This window comes from Carlito syrichta, unplaced genomic scaffold, assembly GCF_000164805.1.
Source record: "Carlito syrichta isolate Samal-C Ts95f unplaced genomic scaffold, Tarsius_syrichta-2.0.1 Scaffold140752, whole genome shotgun sequence".
Lineage (NCBI taxonomy): Eukaryota > Metazoa > Chordata > Mammalia > Primates > Tarsiidae > Carlito > Carlito syrichta.
Window position 1 is genome coordinate 262,016 of NW_007084848.1, and position 20,231 is coordinate 282,246.

Sequence of the window (20,231 nt, forward strand, 5' to 3'; positions counted from 1 at the left end):
TAAAAAGGTTCACTCCATCAGTAAGAACGATCCATCCTAAACATATATGCACCCAACATAGGATCACCAACTTTTATAAAGCAGCTTCTAGGCAAACTAAAAAAAGATATTGACTCTAACAATATCATAGCCAGGGACCTAAATACCCCACTATCAACCCTAGATAGATAAGAATATTGAGGCAAAAAGCCAAAAAGGACACCTGGAGCCTCAACTTAACACCTAACCAGATGGACTTAACCTCCAGCAAACAACCACAGAATATACATTCTACACATCACCACATGGAATGTACTCCAAGATCAACCACATCCTGGGTCATAAATCAAGCATAAAAAATTCCATAAGATCGAAATACTGCCATGCACCTTCTCAGACCACAGTGGAATAAAGATAAATATCAACTCCAACAAAGCTACCCCCAAATGCACAAAGACATGGATACTAAACAGCATGCTGCTGAACAACTCATAGGTCAACATAGAAACCAAAGCAGAATTTAAAAGATTTCTGGGCTAGGCTCGGTGGCTCAGCTACAGACCCAGCACTTTGGGAGGCCAAGGAGAGTGGATTGCCTGAGACCACACGTTCAAGATCCACCCAGGCAACTTGGCGAGACCTCGTCTCTATAATAAATAAAAAATTAACCAGGCGTGGTAGCACACATTTGTAGTTCCAGCTACTTGGAAGGCTGAGGCAGAAGGATCGCTGGAGCCCAGCAGGTCAAGGCTACGGTGGCCAGGAGCATGCCACTGCACTCCAGCCTGGGCGACAGAGTGAGACTTCAACTCAAATAAATAAATAATTACTGGAAACAAATGAAAATATAAACACATCTTATCAAAACTTCTGGGATGCCATGAAAACACTACTGAGAGAGGAATTCATTTTATTTCTGTATTTGTTTGTTTGTTTATTTATTTATTGGGTTCGAGTCTCACTCTGTCACCCAGGCTGGAGTGCAGTGGCACACTCACAGCCACTGCAGCCTTGACCTGCTGAGCTCAGGCAATCCTTCTGCATCAGCCTTCCAAGTAGCTGGAACTACAGGCGTGTGCCACCACACCTGGCTAATTGTTTTGATTTATTGTAGAGACAAGTTCTCGCCATGTTGCCCAGGCTGGTCTCAAACCCCTGAACTCAGGCAATCCTCTCACCTTAGCTTCCCAAAGTGCTGGGATTATAAGCTTGAGCCACTGTGCCCAACTGGAATTCATTTCTTTATGAACACACATCAAGAAAATGGAAAGATCACAAGCTAACAGCCTAACAAATCACCTAGGGGAACTGGAAAGACAAGACCACCAAAACTCTAACTTCAGCAGAAGAATCCAGATCATCCATGTAAAGCCCAAATACAGGACATAGAAGAAAAAAAATCATAGAAAAAATCAACAAAACAAAAATCTGGTTATTTGAAAGGATAAACAAGCCAGATTGACCAAGAAAAATCCCAAATAAACACAATCAGGTGGTACATATACACAACTGAAAAAAAAAGCACAATCAGAAATGCAAAGGATTAGCCGGGCTCAGTGGCTCAGCCTGTAATCCCGCTCCTTGGGAGGCTGAAGTGAGTGGATTGCCTGAGCCCACGGGTTCAAGACCTGCCTGGGCAACTTGGCGAGACCTCATCTCCACAATAAATCAAAAATCAGCCGGGCATGGTAGCACACGCCTGTAGTTCCAGCTACTTGGAAGGCTGAGGCGAAAGGATCACCAAAGCCCAGCAGGTCAAGGCTGCGGTGGCCGGGAGCGGCCATTGCACTCCAGTATGGGTGACAGAGTGAGACTCCAACTCAAAAAAAAAAAAAGAAAAAGAAAAAAGAAATGCAAAGGATTAAATCAAAATGGACCTCGAAGAAATACAAAAAATTATCAGAGATTACTGTGCACACCTGAATGGAAACAAACTCGAAAACCTAGATGAAATGGAGGACTTTCTGACATCACACAACCTCCCAAGGTTGAAATGAGACGACATTGAGACATTAAATAGACCAATAACAACACAGGAAATCAACTCTATCATAAGAAAACTACCTACAAAAAAAGTTGTGGATCAGATGGCTTTCCAGTGGAGTTCCACAAAACTTACAGGGAAGAGTTGATACTAATCCTATTGAAAGTATTCCAAGCAGTTGAGAAAGACAGAACTTTTCCCAAATAATTTTATGAAGCTAGCATCACACTGATACCCAAACCAGGTAAAGATGCAACAAAGAAAGAGCACTACAGGCCAATATGTCTGATTAGCATAGACGCAAACACACTCAACAAGATTCTGGCAAATTAGATCCAATGGCACATCTCAAAAATCATCCACCATGACCAAGTAGTCTTCCTCCCTGAGATACAGGGCTGGTTCAACATCCACAAGATTATAAATGCAATTAAAAACATCAACAGCTATAAAAATAGAAATCACATGATTATATCATTAGATGCAGAAAAGCTATTGATAAAGTCCAGCATCATTTCTTGATAAAAATCCTTGAACACCTATGCATAGAGGGAGCATACTTCAAAACAGTAAGCACCATCTGCAATAAACTCACAGCCAACATATTGCTAAATGGACAGAAATTGAAAGCATTTCCCCTGAAAACTGGAACAAGACATGGCTGCCCATTTTTACCCCTCCTGTTCAACGTATGGAAGTCCTAGCTAGAGCAATCAGACAAGAGGAGGAAATTGGGAGTATCCAAATAGGAAAAGAGAAAGTCAAGTTATCCAACTTTGCTGATGATATGATTCTGTAACTTGAAAATCCAAGAGAAACTGTCAAAAACCTTCTTGCACTGATAAATGACTTTGGCAAAGTCTCAGAGTATAAAATCAACATGGAAAAAACAGTTGCATTCTTATACACCAACAACAAACAGGAAGAGAACCAAATAAAAAGCATAATCCCATTCACAATAGCAACAACAACAACAAAGTGAAATACCTTGGTATCTTTCTAACCAAAGAAGTGAAAGACCTTTATAACGAAAACTACAAAACACTGCTCAAAAAAATGAAAGATGATACAAACAAATGAAAAAATATTCCATGCTCATGGACTGGAAGGAACAACGTTGGTAAGATGTCTATCCTACTCAAGGCAATCTACAGATTTAATGTAATACCCATTAAATTACCACCAACATCATTCAGACCTAGAAACGACAATACAGAAATTCATATAGAAACATAAATGACCACAAATAGCCAAAACAATTCTCAGCAAAAAAAAAGCAAAGCAGGAGGTATCACACTTTCAGAATTTAAACTTTATTATAAGGCTACAATAATCAAAACAGCTTGGTGTTGGTGCTAGAACTGGCATATAGACCAATGGAACAGGATAGAGATTCCAGAAATAAAGCCTCAATTTCTCAACCAACTCATCTTTACAAAGTCTCCACTAACAACCACCTGGGAGAGGAGAACTTATTCAGTAAACGGTACTGGGAAAGTTGACTGACCACACGCAGAAGCTTAAAACAAGACCTCTACCTATCACCATACACAAAAATCAACTCTAAATGGATTAAAGACCTAAACATAAAACTTCAAATTATAAGAATCTTAGGGACAACCCCCTCGGGTCCCTCCCACTGTGGGAGCCTTTCTGCCCTCTCAATAAATCCTGCTAAAAAAAAAAAAAAAAAAAAGAACCTTAGAAAATGCAGGAGACGCCCTTAAGGAAATTGGAGCTAGCAACCAATTCCTGACAAAACCCCTAATGCCCATGCCATAAGAGAGAAGAGAGACAGGTGGGACCTCATCAAACTGACAATCTTCTGCAAAGCCAAAGAAACCATCAAGAGATTGGGGAGACAGCCCACAGACTGGGAAAAAATATTTGCCAACTGTATATCTGACAAAGGCCTAACATCTAGGATCTACAAGGCACTCAAATGTGCTGAAAAGAAAAAACAAACAGCTCCATTACAAAGTGGGCAAAAGATATAAATAGGAACTTCTCAAAAGAAGACATATGAGCAGCCAACAGATACATGAAAAAATGCTCAGTCATCAAAGAAATGCAAATTTTTTTTTTTTTGAGTCAGAGTCTCACTCTGTCGCCCAGACTGGAGTGCAGTGGCACACTCCCAGCCACCGCAGCCTCTATCTGCTGGGCTCTGGCGATCCTTCCGCCTCAGTCGTCCAAGTAGCTGGAACTACAGGCGCGCGCTACCATGCCCAGGTAATTTTTGATTTATTGTAGAGATGAGGGCTCACCAATTTGCCCCAGCGGGTCTCGAACCCACGGGCTCAGGCAATTCACTCACCTTGGCCTCCCAAAGTGCGGGATTACAGGCTGAGCCACAGAGCCCAACCAGAAATGCAAATTATTACCACACTGAGATACCACCTAACTCTAGTCAGGATGGCCATCATCGATAACTCAAAAAACAGTAGATGCTGGAGAGGATACGGGGGGAAAAGGGAACACTTCTACGCTGTTGGTGGGAAGGTAAACTAGTACAACTGCTGTGGTGATTCCTAAAAGTTCTAAAAATTGACCTTTTATGCAGCCCAACAATCCCCCTTCTGGGAATATACCCAGAGGAACTCAAATCACTCTATAAAAAAGATACCTGCACACGCATATTTATTGAAGCATTATTCACAATAGCAAAAACATGGAACCAACCGTGCTGCCCATCAAAAGTGGACTGGATTTTTAAAATGTGCTACATACACATGATGGAATATTACACAGTTATAAAGAAGGACAAAATTATGAACTTCACAGAAACATGGATGGATTTAGAGTCTATAATACTCAGTGATCTACCACAGAAACAAAGAACTGAGTACCACATGTTCTCACTCATAAGCAGACCCTGAACAATTATCATAATATTATAAAAAAGGGTGTCAGTAGAGGGAAACTGCCGGGGGTAGGGGAGGTACACTTCATCAATAGGAGTACCTGATCTCAAACCACGCAAAGTGGGGACCAAGGTGAGGCCCAAACTTTACCTGTACGATGACCATTTGTAAATCTAATCCTGAATTGTACCTCATATCCTTAAAATAAATAAATAAATAAAAATAGTTACTGTATCATCATTTATAATTTTAAAAATGGTAAAAAGATAAATGCCCATTATAGGAATCTTCTAGTAATAAAGTACTCATATTTATAAACAAAAAAATTATTCAGCTTGAATGCAAAAGTACAACCGTAAGGATACAAAAGCAATTTGGCCAGATCAAATTCTTACATTTGAATTGTGCTATAGTTCTCTATAGCAGCAGTTAGCAAACTTTCTCTATAAAGGGACAGAAAATAAATATTTTAGGCTTTGTGAGCCATATGGTCTCCATCACAGCTACTCAGCTCTGCTGTTGTAGCATGAAAGTAACTACAGACAATATGTAAATAAATAAGCATAGTTGTGTTCCAATAAAACTTTATTTACAAAAACAGGCAGCAGGCTAGATCTGGCACACAGCTATATTTTGCCAACCTTGCTCTATAGAATAAGAGCATCTTTATAAAGTCCCGGTTTTGCAATTAGCTTGTACTTTAGGGCAACTTGTTTCTTCTATACAATTTCATCTCGTTGTGAGACTTAAATAAAATATGTGAATACAAATTAACTGTGAAATGATATAAAAGCATAGGTCTTTTTTCTTTTTTTACCATTTCTAAGTAATAATTGTTGTTACATTTATTTTACTGCAGTCTAATGCCTGTCTTGGAAAGTGAGTATTTGATATGCTTTTATATGTCAGAGAAGCCTGTTAAACATTCAGAAATAATTTTATCCAGTGCTGGTCTTTGTTCACAGTCTTACAGCCATTAAACTTATCCAAGTCTATTTAAAGTCTTTCTCTTTGGATCATTCCTGGATTATTCCCATTTTTATAATTTGTAGAGCTTCTCTTATATAGTGTCAGTTTCATGGGTATATGACCTATGAAATCACACAGGTTCCCTTGTTTCGAAGGACCCCATACTTGGTTCAATGTTCTGTTGTTGCTGTCTTGAAATTCTTAATAATTTTGAACAAAGGACTCTGCATTTTTGCAATTTAGCCAGTCCTGCTCTTACATACCAGGAAGAAAAATTAACTTTCTATTTTTCATTTATAACAGCTTCAAGCCAAACAAAATGTTTGATAGAAAACTTAAAGCCGGGCTCGGTGGCTCAGCCGGCAATCCCAGTGCTTTGGGAGGCTGAGGTGAGTGGATTGCCTGAGCCTGCGGGTTCAAGACCTGCCTGGGCAACTTGGCGAGACCTCATCTCTACAATAAATCAAAAATTAGCCAGACGTGGTGGCGCATGCCTGTAGTTCCAGCTACTTGGAAGGCTGAGGTGGAAGGATTGCTAGAGCCCAGCAGGTCGAGGCTGCGGTAGCCGGGAGCGGCCACTACCCTCCAGTCTGGGCGACAGAGTGAGACTCCAACTCAAAAAAAAAAAAGAAAAGAAAAAAAAAGAAAACTTAAATAGCCTTTCTTCCTATGTATAGCTCTACAGAAATGTTTTCTATATTCTTTTATCTCTTGAGTTTGATTTGCTTGAGGAAAATTAAAAGGAGAAAAACTTTTTAAATTAAGTTAGGTTTCTGGGCCCCCCAAATTGGTACAAATAAATTGAAAGTGTTACAGATACTCAAATATAAATATTAAAGGGTATTTTTGTCCTCTTACTGAAATATAAAAAATCTTGATTCATAAAGGTAATCTTAATAAATATTTTTAATGTCATGAAAGTATTTAGAAATGAAAATCAAGTCATAATTATATAATATTTGCATAGTTATAAATAACTTAGTTACTTTGTGGTCAAAATGTTAATATATACTTTCAAAGTACTAAACACTTCCTGGGAATTCATCCTGCTATTCACATAGAAGGCAAGAATGTGCTGATTTGAATGCTTCCATACTCTACTGACACTACTAGGCACACAGGAAGATCAGCTGATTGTGTTTGCCCAGAAAGCAAGCGTGGACAATGATTGGCTCTATCTTAGAGGAAGTGGAAAAGTTGCTGATGTGCCACAGGCATCGCCTAAGAGCAGCAGTAAGGTCTCAGTGGTCTACCCTTGATTTTTAAATCACACTATTTCCCAAGATCCTACAATTGGGTATTCAAAAACACTGCATTGTTTTAAAAGGGAGAAAGAAGAAGCTGCTATCTTATATCTTATTTACAATAGGGATAAAATACTCTTGGTTTGAAGGAAGAATATTTAGGTACAATGACCAAACCCAATTTTCTGTAAGTAAGTAGCTTACAAGTCAAGGAAAGCCAAAACAATATGACTTCATAAGTGTTTTACTTAATAACAAAAGTTGGCTGGGTGCAGTGGCTCAAGCCCCTAATCTCCACACTTTGACAGGCCGAGGTGAGATGACTGCCTGAGCTGAGGGGTTCGAGACCAGCCTAACCAACTTGGCAAGACCTCATCTCCACAGTTAATCAAGACATTAGCCGGGCATGGTAGTGCATGCCTGTAGTTCCAGCTACTTGGAAGGCTGAGGTGGAAGGATTGCCTAAGCCCAGCAGGTCAAGGCTGTGGTGACCATGAGCATGCCACTGCACTCCAGCCTGGGCGACAGAGTAAGATTACAACTCAAAAATAAATAAATAAAATAAAATAACAAAAGTTGTTTAAAGTCAAATTTCTACCATCAGATACGCCAGTGTTTGCTAGTGATATAGCTCCAGTAATGTTACCCCAAGATTCACCCCGTTTATTTATTTTCAAATAAAATAATGCCCTAATCTAATTATAAACATTGTATATCAATATACATATGTATAAATGCAAATATATGTATATATACATACATACTACATAAAACATACATACATATGCGCACACACATATACAGTAGCCATGAATGTAGTTTTATGTTATATAAAAAGCATCACTCTGTGATGACTGTTTCCTTCATAATTAAATGTGCCATTATTTGTCATACAAGGACTAGCAATTAAGTTTGTGAACTCATCACCATGTGCTTACTTTGGCAGCACTGTATAAACAATCTAGTAAGGCTTCATAATGTTGATATATCAGTGTCTCACAGCTGTGTTTGTGTCAATGTGTGGCAATGTCTTGTTGAGTAGCGTTCATTATTGTTGCTGCGTGTTTTTGTGTGCCATCACAAGAATATCGGAGCTTGAATTAGAGCAACAAGCAAACATTAAATTTCTTGTTAACCCTGGCAAAATTGGAAATGAAATTAGGGACATGTTTGTCCAAGTTCATGAAGAAAATGGCAGTGTACAAATGGAGTAAACATTTTTCTGAGGGGAGAGAAAGCATCACTGATGAAGAGAGGTCAGGACTGTGAGAAGCATAGCAGACCAAATAAACATTGATAGAGAAACAGGAAAATTTTGACCGAAAACCTTGGCATGAGAGAGGTGTGTGCAAAAATGATCCCAAAGGAGCTCTTGCATCATGACAATGCACCAGCTCACACAGTCCTACCTGTGAGGGAGTATTTAGCCAGCAAACAAATAACTGTATTGGAATACCCTGTCTACTCACTTGATATGGCCCCCAATGATTTTTTTCTTTACCCAAAGATAAAGAAAATATTGAAAGGAAGACATTTCAATTAAATTCAGGACATTAAGGGTAATATGACAACATCTCTGATGGCCATGCCAGAAAAGGAGTTCCAAAATTGCTTTGACAGGTGGACTAGGTACTGCCATCAATGCATAGCTTCCCAAAGGGAGCACTTTGAAGGTGACCATAGTGATATTCAGCAATAAGATATGTAGCAAATTTCTAGGATGAGTTCATGAACTTAATTGTCAGTCCTCATATATATATTTGCTGTGGTTTGAATGTCTGTTTTCTTCAAAACTCATGTTAAAACTTAATCTTTAATATAACAGTATTAAGATGTGATTAGTCATTAAGAGGGATTAATGTCACTCTCAAAGGACTGGGTTGATTTTTTTGGGAGTGAGTGAATTCTCACTATAAGCGAATGGATTAGTTATAGCAAGAGCAGATTGTTATAAAGTGAGGCTCCTTCATATTTTGTCTCTTTCACACATGCCCACTTGCTCTTTCACTTTTCTGCCATGTTGTGATATAGTACAAAAGCCCTCATCAAAAGTTGTTCCCATGCCCTTGTGCTTCCCAGTCTCCAGAGCTATCACAAATAAATTTTCATTTTTTTAATAAATTACTCGGTCTTAGATATTCAGTTGTAGCAGCAGAAAATATATTAAAACAACATTCAAATAACATTTCTAAAGCTTATGTGGGTGTTTCCCTTCTTCCTATTCCAGAATTTTCACCACTTATTGTAAAGATGCTAACTCTTTGTGAACCATGAATAATGTTCACTTAACTGATTAAAGGCCTTCAGTTAACACAGAGTAAAGAAGAAGGACTCCTGACAAATGGATTTGAATCAGTCAGTAAATATTCAAAACTTTTAAAAATATTAGCACATTTACGTCTTGAATTTATTTTAGAAATTCAAGTTTCTTTGTATCTCATGACTGACTATTCTGACAGTAGGACTTTTAACTTTTAGGAAAAAAAACTGGTAAAAATGAATACCTTTCATACTGAGTCATTGTGAGGAGTCCCTACTATCTGAAAAATCATTTTTATGTGACCTTCTCTGACTAAAATTTCCATTAGCATCTATAGTTCATCATGCTCATTATAATGGCATGTATCTTCTGACAGTTTATGTTCAGCTCGATGGCTCAGCCTGTAATCCCAGCACTTTGGGAGGCCGAGGCGAGAGGATTGCCTGAGCCCGCGGGTTCGAGACCCACCTGGGTAACTTGGCGAGACCTCGTCTCTACAATAAATCAAAAAACTTAGCCAGGCATGGTAGCACGCACCTGTAGTTCCAGCTACTTTGGAAGGCTGAGGCGGAAGGATCGCAGGAGCCCAGCAGGTCGAGGCTGCGGTGGCTGGGAGAGAGCCATTGCCCTCCACCCTAGGTGACAGACTGATACTCCAACTCAAAAAAAAAAAATACAGTTTATTTTATTGTATTCATGCTTAGTGTTTTATTAGGTCACAGGTTTTGAAAATTACTACTCTATGTGTGATATGCCAGAATTCTTGATAAAGTAGCATACATTTGCTAATTGTGCCAAATAAAGAAACATTCTATTTCCATAAGAAATTACATAAGACAAAGATTTATTTTTATCATTTATGATCAAGGGTAAGTTATATAGGCTAATTCTTTTTGATGCCTCTGACTCAAAATTAATTTTAATGGGTAAGAAATTGATCCATGTAGGGGAGGAAAATATCTTTCCTTTTACCCACTTAGGTTTATGACTGGGGCCTCTATAAGAAAAGACAGATTAACAAGAGAAAAGTATACAAATTTATTCAACATAAGTTTTATGTGATACAAGAGCCTTCATAAGGAAATAAAGACCTGAATATAGGAAAACCCAAGTGTGTTTTATACTAGATATGATGAAGAATGGAGAGATATGAAGAAATATATGACAAAGGGGGAATGAACTAATATAATAAATTGGAGAAAAATGAGAAAGGCCTGTTTGTTCGGATTCTTCTCTGTGTCCCTGTGTCTTCAGAGACAAGTATTCTCCTTTCCTCTGGGTATAGGGAGAGCATCTCTCACCTAAGGGTCTTATGACCCGCTTCAGGAGAAGGTCAGAGAATTCTTCCTAGGTTTTATGACCTGCTTTAGTGGAGAAGGGCAGGAGAAAGTCAGAGAAACTTCCTACTTCTGGCATTTTCTCAAATTCCGTCAAATAAAAATATTCAATATGCCAACGTGCCATATTTTGGGGTAGCATGTCTTGAATCCCATCATCCATTTCTTGACAAATATTTTAAAAGCTTATTTGTAGTAAGGAATCTATACTAAAAAATACCTTTAAAACTCCAATTCAGGGCACATACACACAAAAAATAAAGTAGAATCAACTTAGAGATGTCTTTTTTTAATGGAAAGAGCCAATATCTTAAAAATATCAATTCTCCCTGTTGTCAAAAATTAAAGCATTATAAAGTTCTGCAATAAAAACAGTTTGATTCTGGCACTTAATAGAAAGATAGAGCAATGTAACAAAATAGAATATAGAAATAGGGTCAAATAACTCAGGGATTTAGTAAATCATAGCAGTAATATTTTATGTCAGTGGAGAGAATATGGATTATTCAATAAATGATATTAGAACAACAAGCTACCTGTTTGGGAAAAAATAAAATTAATTCATTTCTCACTCCCTACAACAAAAATAAATTCAAGATGTATTAAAGATTTTAATGTAATAAAAATTAAAGCAAATATACAGGAAAACTGGAAGCTGTCTTTTTAAAAAATGATTTTTTAGTTAAAATACAGAACCTAGATGCTGTAAAGCAGTGACTCACAGCCTTGGCTCTACCTGAGAATCACCTGAGGAACTTGCAAGAACTTTCAATCCTGTGATTTCACTCTGAACTAAATAAATCAGAATTTCTGTGGATGGGGTCTAAGTCTTTGGGAGCTTTTTGGTTTTTGATTTTTTTTTTTTTGAGTTGAGTCTCACTCTTGTCGCCCACGCACACTCACGACCACCGCAGCCTCGACCTGCAGGGCTCCAGTGATGCCTCTTCCTCAGCCTTCCAAGTAGCTGGAACTGCAGACACACGCCACCATGCCCAGCTAGTTTTTGTGATTGGTTGTAGAGATGAGGTCTCACCACGTTGCCCAGGCTGGTCTCGAACTCTCAGGCTCAGGAAATCCTCTCGCCTCGGCTTCCCAAAGTGCTGGGATTACAGACTGAGCCACCACACCCGACCTGTTTTTTTTGTTTGTTTGTTTTAGTTCATTTGTTTGATTGACTAACTGATCATTTTTTAAAATGTTCTCTGAGTGATTTTGAAGCACAGTTAGGATTGAGAAGAGTTGCCATAAAATTAAACCTTCAGATTATCTCTCATATCATTCTGGAAACTGTCTCAAATATTAGTTGCCAAGAGTAACCTAACTGCTATTTTTACCTTGCAGCTGCCACGCTGTACCCTTCTCTCTCCAAGGCTTGCTGCCTTCTTGGCCTTCACTCAGAAATGAAAGTCCTTCACTCTCAGAGTGCCAGAAATCCTTTAGGGGTGTATCAGTAGGAGTGCTTGCAGAAAATAGAGGGCTTGTTCAATTTGGGAATTTGAAAAGAGTTTAATAAAGAGATTGTACACAGATGGAACCACTGGTATCTCAATTGTGGTAGTGGTTCAATGAATCTACACACGTGATAACATTTTATAGGACTATACTAAAAAAAGATTCAGTGCATGTGAAAACTGGTTAAATCTGGATAAGGTTTGTAATCTAGTCACTGGTATTGCACCAATGTCAATTTCCTTATTTTGACAATGTACTATTAGGTACATAAGACGTTATCATTCAAGGAAGCAGAGTGGAGGATACACAGAGCCTCTCTGTACTATTTTTACAACCTGTTGTGAGTCCATAATTATTTCAAAATAAAAAGTTTTAAAAAGAAACTGTTTATGAAGATGTGAGTGGGGAGCAGGAAAATTACACAAGGAATGGCGTAGCAACCCCTGACTCAAAAGCTCGGTTTCCCACACCTAGACTGAAATAATGAGAGGGGGAAAGAGTTAACAGGAGAGAGAGAGGGAGCATGCAAGAATAAGCTGTACTAAAAGGGCTATTTGACAGGTGCTATGACCTTCAAACAAGGAATGTCAAGGAATGTCAGATGAAACAAGACTTGAAACTGGGCCCTGGATCATTGTCTAATTTGTTTGGGAGCCTGAGAGAAATTATAAAGTTTGGAATAGCCACTAAAAGACAACTTATATGGAGCAAAATTGGCTCAAGTTATTACGGAAGTTGAGAAGCCCCAAGATATGCAGTCAGCAAATTGGAGAGTCAATGTGTAGTTCTAGTCTGAATCCAAAGGCCTGAGAACCTGCAGACTTGATGGTGTAGTTCCAGTCTAAAAGCTGGCAGGCTCAAGATCCAAAAAGAGCCAATGTTTTGGTTTGGGTCCAAAGACTAGAATAGACTGATATCCCAGCTCAAAACAGTCAAGCAGAAGGAGTTCCCTCTTACTCACAGGAAACTTAGCCTTCCCCCATTTTGTTCTATTCAAGCCTTCAACTGACTGGATAAAAGCCACCCACATTAGGGAGGGCAACTTATTTTACACAGTGTACCTATTCAAATGTTAATTTCCGCTAAAAATACTCTCACAAACATATCTAGGATAATGTTTGACCAAATATCTGGGCACCCAGTGGTCCAGTCAAGTTGATACATAAAATTAACCATTTCAGTTATGGACATATAAGATTTTCTTGCCAAGGAGCAACTCATTAAGATAAATAGCTGAATGCCCCATTACTCTGTCTCACTCATAGTGAGATACTACAACTAATAAAACTCTTGGGTATTGTCATCAGAAGAGTGAAATGATTTACTTTAAGATTTTTTTTTCCATCATGTATATGTACCACATTTTTTTAATCCAGTCCTCTTTTGACGGGCAGCATGGTTGTTTCCAGGTTCTTGCTATTGTGAACAACGCTGCGATAAACATGCATGTGCAGGTATCTTTTTTATAGAGTGATTTGTGTTCTTCAGGATATATTCCCAGTAGGGGGATTGCGGGGTCATATGGGAGGTTGGTATTTGGAGCTTTTAGGAATTGCCACACTACTTTCCACAGAGGTTGCACTAATTTACACTCCCACCAACAGTGTAGAAGTGTTCCCTTTTCACCACACCCTCTCCAGCAGCTGTTATTTTTTTACTTGTTGATAATTGCCATTCTGACTGGGGTTAGGTGGTATCTCGGTGTGGTTTTGATTTGCTTCTCCCTGATGATTAGGGAGGTTGAACATTTCTTCATGTGTTTGTTGGCTGCTCGAATGTCTTCCTTTGAGAAGTGTCTGTTCATATCTTTTGTCCATTTTATAATGGGGTTGTTTGTTGTTTTCTTTTCAGCACGTTTGAGTTCCTTGTAGATCCAGGATGTTAAGCCTTTGTCAAACCTGGTGTTGGCAAATATTTTTTCCCAGTCTGTAGGCTGTCTCCCTGCTCTCTTGATGGTTTCTTTGGCTTTGCAGAAGCTTGTCAGTTTAATAAGGTCCCACTTGTCTATCTTCTCTCTTATGAGCTGTGGGTTTCGAGTTTTGTTCAGGATGGAATACTATGTAGCCATAAAAAAGAACAAAATCATGAATTTCGCAGCAACCTGGATGGAACTAGAGTCTATAATACTGACTGACCTCTCACAGAAACAAAGATCCGAGTATCACATGTTCTCACTCATATAATGAACCTTAAACATCCAATGCAATACTATAAGAAAATGACTGACAGTACTGGGAAACTATGGGGGGGGGCGGGAGATGGGATTAACAGTAGCAAATATCTGTCTGGGAATGGGGAAACACCCCATATCAACAGGGTGCCTGAATGAAACGCAATTGTATACCTAACCCTTAACTGTACCCCACAACTTCATAATAAAAAGTAAATAAATAATTTTTAAAAAAAGATTTTTTTTCTTTCACTCATGCTGACCATTCATTCTACAATAGCTGAAAATTAGCAGACTTCAAATATATTTTGCCTTGAGTAATAACTCAGCAGCGTGCTAACTGGCCTAAGAAGCTCATCCATGCTTTGGGTTGGCCCCAGAAGGACTATATTCATATGTGCACATCTCATTCCATCAGCAATCAACCTGATACAAAACACATAGGTTTCTTAATCCAAGAATAGTGATTCAGAGAGGTAAAACTCTGGGCACTTATATTGCCTATGCTTTTGTAAGCCAAATGTTACTTAATTTTTTTTTTAGAAGAATGGGTAGCTGACCTTGAGTCTCATATTGCATGCTACAAACTATAGCTAAGTTGTAACTTTTGATGCTCCTGTCATTTTTGCACTCAAGAGACTATCGGTTTCCTTTTGGATCTTCCATTGGCAGGGAAGGTAGACGAAGACCATCCATTAGGGCATGCTCTTTGGTATAGAAAAAGTTCAGATGTCTGCCATATGCATTGAAAACACCCATTTTTATGCATATATTCATTTAGTCAAACCACATTTCTTGAGCACCTAGTATGAACCACAACATGCTGCTGTCTAATGAAAGAGCGCTTTAGGAAGACAGAACAGCAAATACAAGGAAGTCAGGCCATGTAGGACATCCTAGCAGCTCATGAGTATTCAGAGTGAGATAAGCACGCTCATCTCACTTTTTTTCTACAAAAAAAATTATTTACTTTTGAAAGCACAACAAAAACATTAAGCTATTTTAAAAGGTAATAGATATTTTAGGAAAGTTTTAAATGAGTCAAAGAAACTTACAATAGCTTCTATCTGTGTCACACATCTTAAGGTGACTCCCAGTGAGTCACACCCTTGTATAAGCCCCCCACCCCCACCCCTTTAGTGTGGGCAGGAACTGTGACTTGCTTCTAACCAGCTAAATATGGAAAATGTGCTGGGATGTCACTCTCATGATTACCTTATATAAGACTCCTTATATAAGATGACCTTACCTTACATAAGATTCCATCTTAGCTAACTGAAGAGAGACACTCTCCTGCTGGCCTTGAAGGCGCAAACAGCTGTGTTGTGAACTGCCTAGGGAGAGGGCCATGTGGCAGGAAACTGCGGGGGCCTCTAGAAACTGAAGGTAGTCTCCAACAGACAGCCAGTAAAAAACTGAGGGCCTCAGTCCTACAACCACAAAGTCCTAAATTCTGCCAATAATATGTGAGCTTGGAATAGGACCTCAAGCCCCAAATGTGCTTGCAGCTCTAGCTGGCACCTTGATTGCAGCCTAGTGAGACTCTGAGCAGAGGACTCAGCTAGTCACTTCCTGGACTCCTGACCCATGGAAACTGGAAAATAACAAATGTGGGTTGTTTTAAACCACTCTGTTTCTAGTATTTTGTTATTCAGCAATAAAAAACTAATATACAATCTAACCCTGGTTTTCTCCTTAAATTTCAATAAGATAGTTTTATTTCCACCAACTTTCCTGGAACCAGTTCTCTCTTGGGGCTTGTTCATAAGCTCAAGTACATTGGCGAGTTCAGCGTCAAAAACTCTCTTGACTTCTCTTTACCCAAGTTTCCTGGTGAACATTCCCACCACCACAGAAATGTTTTCATCAGAAACATTGGGAAATTCAATATCTAGATTTCAGCCTTCTTCTATCAGAAATTTTTTTATTTCCCACCTTCATGCTCTCTGTTTTTGTGACCCTTTTGGTTTTCTTGAAGACAAATAATGTCTGAAATAACCTATGCTGATACTAAGTAAATAGACTTGTGCTTTTCATTTTCACTGGACTGGAGTTTATCTGCTAGATTGTTTGACACAGAACAGGCACATAATAGCCCCAGTGCGAAGCACAGATTTTTCTAAGAGGTAAATCACTGAGATAAATCAGGTTACCTATAAATCATGTGCTGAAGTGACAATCTAGCCAAGGGGGGAATTATGGAGGATCAAGATTGTAATAATGGAATGGTACATGAGGGGATGTAATAGATGCTGCTGGTGCCCTTCCCAGACTCCCTGAACTGGCTGAGACGAGTTAGTCCTCCAGCTGTCAAAATTGTCAGCTGCTAATAGGTCATGGCTTCCCCCTTTCAGAAACATTTTTGTTCAAAAGGGAACTGACTTACCCAGCAGGTGTTGCACTCATGTGCACGCACACTCATTCACATACACACACACACACACACACACACACACACACACACACACACACACACACACAAAGGAAGCAGCTCACAATGATTACCTGTTGAGGGACATGGGTATAAAAATTAATCAACTCCCTTGCTGCTATATGGGGCCATACTGTGGTGCTTTTCATGCTCCAGAGTTCACCATCAGATCAGGCTGAGGCTTGTCCTCTGCTACAACCACACTTAGTTTTCTCGTGCTTTTCTCACTCATCTTCCCCTGAGAGCACTCTCTCAGGAAATCCCTTGCACAAGATTCATCATCTCAGTGTCTGCTTCCAGAGAACCCAATCTAAGATAGAGTAACTTCTTGGATGCTGGCAGTGTTCTAATTTTTCCTTTTAACAATCTTAAAATTGCAATTCAGTATTTTTAGCGTATTTATAGAGTTGTGCAATAATCATCACAATCTCAGTTAATTTCACTTTCGAGCATTTTCTTCCTCCCTAAAAGAAACCCAGTGCCCATTAGCTATTACTTCCCATTTTCCACCACTCTTCCCCAACCTGCTCTAAGCAAATACTCATCTACTTTGTACCTCTATGAATTTGCCTATTCTGGACATTTTATATAAATGGAATAATATAATATAATATACGATCTTTTGTGACTTACTTCCTTCACTTAGCATAATATTGTAGAGGTTCATCCATAGTGTAGTATGTATCAGCACTTCATTTCCTTTTATTGCTGAATAATACTCTATTGTATGGATACATCATATGTTACTTATCCATTCATCAGATGATAGACATTTGGAGTTTTTTCAGGTGACTGGGGATAAGGAAAAGTGAAGTAACTGGTGCTCTGCACAAGCATAGTCAAGCTTCATGGCTCTTCATAGGGTGAATGTTTGAAAAATAGCAACATAGGCTGGGCTCAGTGGCTCAGCCTGTAATCCCAGAACTTTGTGAGGCTGAGGTGAGTGGATTACCTGAGCCCACGGGTTTGAGACCCACCTGGGCAACTTGGCGAGACCTCATCCCTACAATAAATCAAAAATTAGCCAGGTATGGTAACACATGCCTGTAGTTCCGGCTACTTGGAAGGCTGAGGCAGAAGGATCGCCGGAGCCCAGAGGGTCGAGGCTACAGTGGCCAGGAGCGTGCCACTGCACTCCAGCCTGGGTGACAGAGTGAGACTTCAACTCAAAAAAAAAGAAAAAAGAAAAGTAGCAACATTAGCATGATCAGAGTGTGGAGTTCTTGGCCCTCTGATGTTAAAAAGTCACCCATCGGTCATTCTTACAGGCCCAGTTGAAGGGTCAGTGGTCTCACTCAGTTTGAACTGAACAAGAACTGACTCTAAGTTCTTGAAAAACAACTTAGGCAAACATTGTGACCCATACGTCAGAGATGCTATCTACAGGGAAGTTGAAGGGAGTCCATATGACTTAGGTATGCGACATTTAGAGTTACTAATTTTTGAAAACAGCTAATAGCAAATAAATCAGGTTAAAGTTTGACAAGCACAGTCAGGTTTGCCCTCAGCTTCACTGCTATGACCATTCATGTTCAAGTTTTTGTGTGGAAATATGTCTTCGTTTCTCTTGAATACAAGCATAGGAATGGAATTGCTGAATCATATGGTAACTTACAATAAATGTTTTGAGGAACTGCAAAACTTTTTTCCAAAGTGGTTGCACCATTTTATATTCTTACCAACAATGTATTAGATTCAATTTCTCACTAACACTTATTTTTGTCCACTTTTTTAAAAATGATAGCCATTCTAGTGAGAATGAAGTGATATTTCATATTTAATAGTTTTTAGATACAAAAACTATTAAAATGATTAAGTTGTGAAATATTTCACCTCAGATGAACTGAAAACCTATTGTGTCTAGAACTGCATTATCCAATATTGCTGCCAGTCACATGTTGCTAATGGACATTCCAAATGTGGATATAAGAAAAAATTTGAGGCTGGGTGTGATGGCTTACTTGTACTTTTCTTTTCTTTTCTTTTCTTTTTTGAGTAGGAGTCTCACTCTGTCGCCCAGGCTAGAGTGCAGTGGCACGCTCATGGTCATGCAGCCTTAACCTGCTGGGCTCAGGTGATCCTTCCACCTCAGCCTTCCAAGTAGCTGGAACTACAGGCGCGCGCTACCACGCCCAGTTAATTTTTTTTTTTTATTTTGTTGTAGAGATGAGGTCTCACCAAGTTGCCCAGGCGAGTCTCAAACCCGCGGGCTCAGACAATCCACTCACCTCAGCCTCCCAAAGTGCTGGGATTACAGACTGAGCCACGGAGCCCGGCTCGCTTTGTACTTTTCTAATGACTAATTGATGGTAAGCATCTTTTATGTAAGTATTGGCCATTTGTATATCTACTTTGGAGAAACATTAATTTCTTTGTTCATATTTTAATTTGGCTGTCTTTTTATTATTTAGTTGTAAGAGTTCTTTATATATTTAGGATACAAGTTTTTTACCCCATACATGATTTGTAAATATTTTTTATTATTCTATAGGTTGCCTTTTCACTCTCTTGATGTTATTGGTTAAGATTCTATTGTTGACTTGGATGTGGTTACATGAATGTATTTACTTTGTGACAATCTGCAAAACTATGCAAGCTTCTTTATTGATTATAACTGAATAGGAATTCCATTTTTTGAACCTGGCTCGGTGGCTCAGCCTGTAATCCTGCGCTTTGGGAGGCTGAAGTGAGTGGATTGCCTGAGCCCGAGAGTTCAAGACCTGCCTGGGCAACTTGGCGAGACCTCGTCTCTACAATAAATCAACAACAAAAAAAAATTAGCCGGGCGTGGTAGCACGCACCTGTAGTTCCAGCTACTAGGAAGGCTGAGGCAGAAGGATCGCCAGAGCCCAGCAGGCGCAGAGTGGAGTGCCGAAAGCAGCCACTGCACTCCAGTCTGCACTCTGACAGAATGAGACTCCAACTGAGAAAAAAAAAAGAATTCCATTTTTTATTGATAAGGGAATTTAAAAGGGGAAAAGGAAATTTTTTATATTATCTTACTGCCAATATAAGATTATAATTCATTTCTCCTCTGGTTCCCTTAATGCATGTCAAAGAGATCAGGCAAAGATCATGGAAGATTCTTGTAGAGGAGCTAATTCATATCCTTCATTTTAGACACAAAAACTATTAAAATGATTAAGTTGTGATTGTATTGCCCTCACCATATACTACATTTCAACTTTGCTCTATTTATTCCAGTTTTCCCAATATATCACTTCTCATTATCAATGTACTTGAGTGACAAGATCCCATAAATCTGATAATTTGCAGCTTTATTTTGAAAGGCAGAAGGCATTTTCCTCAAAGATCTTAGGTTCTTTGTAGCCCCTTAAATTATCCAGCCTGTTCTCTTTTTTGGATTCATTTGTTGAACTGCTACTTACTTACTTAGTATCTATATGTGCTGGGCACTATACAAGACACAAGATATTCAGTGGTAAGCAAAACAGACAGAGCACTGTCATCATGAACTTCCAACTGTGATATTAAATGACAAACTGCACCTTGAAAAGATCATTCCCAACTATGGTAAGGG